This window comes from Mirounga leonina, unplaced genomic scaffold, assembly GCF_011800145.1.
Source record: "Mirounga leonina isolate KUSES-001 unplaced genomic scaffold, KU_Mleo_1.0 Mir_117, whole genome shotgun sequence".
Taxonomy (NCBI): domain Eukaryota; kingdom Metazoa; phylum Chordata; class Mammalia; order Carnivora; family Phocidae; genus Mirounga; species Mirounga leonina.
The window spans coordinates 300,972-304,529 of NW_023270274.1; the positions used below are offsets into that span (position 1 = coordinate 300,972).

Sequence of the window (3,558 nt, forward strand, 5' to 3'; positions counted from 1 at the left end):
AAGCAAATTTAAATTATTATGAAAGAATTCTTCAGCCAGAACCTCACATTATGTCTAAGATTATTTATATAAAATGTCTGGCATTCAGTCAAAAGCACCATGCACACAAGAAAAGTAAATGAAAACAAAAGTTGGACTCACAGGAGATGCAGGGATTGAGATTATCAGACACAGCTTTAACATGTGCAAAATTATACTGAAATGCAGGATTTGGGCACAAAAATTGGAATCTATAAAATAAAATGAAAATTTTAGTGCTAAAAATAGAAAATAATGTAAATTAAAAACTCAATGCATACATTTAACATACTGGTATTATTGTTAATAATACCTATTATTAAGTATTTAATTTAATAGTTTAGACACAGTTAACAAGAGAGAATTCATGAGCATGAAAACACACAGAATAAAGGCAGATAAACAAATGGAAAATGGTAAAAGTTAAATACATGTGTAAATGGAATCAAAGAAGAGGAAGACACATAAAATGAAGAGGAGGAAATGTTTAATATAATGGCTTCGATTTTTCTAAAACTTATGAAACACACCATCACCACGAGGCCCAGCGACCTCAAACAGGGTAAGATGATGAAAACCACGTCTTAGCACAGCATGCTAAAAAACCTGAAAACTGAACCAAAACCAACACCTTAAAAGTAGACAAATGAAAATACACATCACCTCCCAAGAAGTGAAAATATCGAGACCGGCAGGAGCGAGGGAAGGCAGAGGTCCACAGGAAGTCATCGTCAGAGTGCCAGCGAGAAGTGGGGTTCTCTGCCCAGAGGAAGTGCTCTTCAAGAACACAAGTAAAATGGACTTCCAGGCAACAACAGGAAAAGCAGGAGAATGTTTCATAGCAAATTCACACTAAAATAAATACTAAAGAGAGTCCTTTATAAAAAGATTCTATTTATTTATTTGAGAGAGAGCACAAGCAAGGGGAGCGGCAGACAGAGGGAGAAGGAGGCTCCCTGCTGAGCAGGGAGCCTGACGCAGGGCTCGATCCTAGGACCCTGAGAACATGACCTGAGCCGAAGGCAGACGCTTAACTGACTGAGCCACCCAGGTGCCCTGGATAATACACAATTCAAAATGTGTATCATTACAATAATATAATCTCAAGAGATAAACAGCATAAATTTTCAGAATAACAAAAAGTAATGGGCACTCTTACAAAAAAAAACAAGAGATAACAGATGTCCATGAAGATGTGGAGAAAGGGGAACCCTCCTACACTGTTGGTGGGAATGCAAGCTGGTGCAGCCACACTGGAAAACAGTATGGAAAACTCTTGAGGTTCCTCAAGTGTTAAAAATAAAACTACCACCTAATCCAGCGATCACACTAGGAGGTATTTACCCAAAGGAAATGTATGTTCACGGCAGTGTTCTTCACAGCACCCAAGATAAGGAGACACCTGAGTGTCTGTCAGTGGGTACATGGATTTTAAAAATGTGGTCTATATGTTTGTGTATCTATAAAATGGATATATATAAATATAGATGTTAAATAGAAATATAGAAATATATTACATATAAATATATGCAAATACACACACAATGGAATACTACTCAGCCATAAAAATGAAGGAACTCCTGCCATTTGCAACAACATGGATGAACCTTGAGTACATTATGCTCAGTGAAGTAAGTCAGACCCAGAAGGACAAGCACTACCTGATTTCACTTACGTGTGGGATCTAAAACAATTGAACTCATGGAACCCGAGAACAGATGCCTGGCTACCGGGACCGCGGTTGTAGATGGTGGGGAGGGGTTGGCCAGAAGGCGTGAGGGTTCGGTTAGGGCGAGAATAAGCTCTGGGGAGTTAATGGACAGCACTGTGTCCCAGTAAGAGATACCATATCACATCCTTGAAGTTTCCTAAGAGGTAGATCGTAAGCACTCACACCGCGTCACAGCACGCTGTTTTAAAAAGGTAACCGTGTGAGGAGAGCAGTGTGTGAATAGCTTGATTGCGGAACCATTCCACAGCACGTATGTGGACCGAGCCCACATCACACACCTCGAATGCATACAGTTTTTCTCAGTTATACCTCAATAAAACTGGGGGAAAAGCAAAAAATAATAAAGGAACGGACAAATCCTCAGTTATACTGTTTGGTTTTTAAATGCAGCTCTCCGTGACTAATGGCAAAGGCGGAAAAGTCAGCAAACGTGAGAGTCACACATCCTAAGAAAATCGATGTACATCGGCACATTAACAGAACGAAGAAAACTGTATCAACTGATGCAGAAAAAGTATTTGGCAAAATAAAATGTGTATTCATCACTGATAACATCCACAAAGAAGATCTGCCAAACTGGGAATGAAAGGAAGCTTCCTCAGTCTGAAAAGGGTCATATGCAGAAAACCTACCACGAAGTCACAGTCTGCAAAAGAGTGTGAGCGTCTGAGAGTCTGCCTCCACTCCTGGTATTTACAAGCCAGGGAATAAACAAGAAGACGGCATAAAAGAGAAGACTAGGAAATCTACCTTTATTCATAGACAACCCAGCTGCGTGAGCAGGAAGCACCACAAACTGACCTCCTGTCTCCTATTGCTTATTTCTGGCTGAAAGAAGCTCATCCCTGCATCCTTGTGGAAGGGGACAGACCTGGACTGCTGGTGCTGTCAGCCGTGGGACAAGGCCAGCAGGCCGCGTGGAGGAGCTGGGGCTGGTCCCCGGCTGCTGAGGGGAGCCACCGAGCCGGCTCAGGAGCCAGACCCTTGCTCTCCCTTGGATGGGAACGGGCTGCAGCACCCTCAGCTACTGAAGGCAAAGATCATGCTTGACTTTAGAAGTTCGCGTGCCTAGCTTTGCCCAGTGGCAGTATCATAGCCAATGAGGTTTATCCGAGGCGCGATTATTGCTAATAGAAGTTTGTGTGCCCAAATCATTGTATTTATTACCATGATAATTCAAGCCCGTAGAATTGAATTGCTGTGAGCAAATACAGTGTATATATTTTAGTCTGAAACAAAGGAACTTAGTTTTTGTAAGTTGTTAGAGACTTCAAAAATTGTAATTCATTTTTAACAGTATTATCAAGGGCAGTGAGTCACTGCTCAGGCTGGGTCAGAAGCATTCTCTAAAGAAAAGCATATTTTTTCCTGGGTCTCATTTGCAAGGAGGTGGTGAGCTCTGCCCTCCAGCCCAGACACCGCCGGCCTCCAAGGCTGGGTTGAGGCGGCCCTGGGAGGGCAGTGTTACTCCTGTGGGAACAGGCCTGCCGCGTGCAGAGCAGACCAGCCGCGTGCACACTGGTGTGCCCCAGCCTAGGACTGAGTCTCAGGCTTGTGCTTCGGCCTTCCTTCACATTTGACCTCACGTTATCCCATTAAAATCAGTAAAAAGTTCCCAACTTGTGCCCGAAGTTGGTAGGTGAATCATGTCAGTGATTCACCACAGCTCCTCACCCTGTTAATTCTGTTATGTCCGGCAGGAGTCATCTCTGAATATTGATGGAAACCCTTTCCAGGTCTGACACATTGTATTTGCTAAGATAAGGTCATTTATTTTTTCTAACACTTGACCTATGAAGTCTCTGCTC

The 3,558-nt window shown here is 42.6% G+C and overlaps 1 pseudogene; it reads left to right on the top strand.

The window, feature by feature from the left end:
* Positions 1 to 2,820: 2,820 nt before the first annotated feature.
* LOC118007311 lies at positions 2,821 to 3,019 on the top strand (annotated as a pseudogene).
* Positions 3,020 to 3,558: the final 539 nt, after the last annotated feature.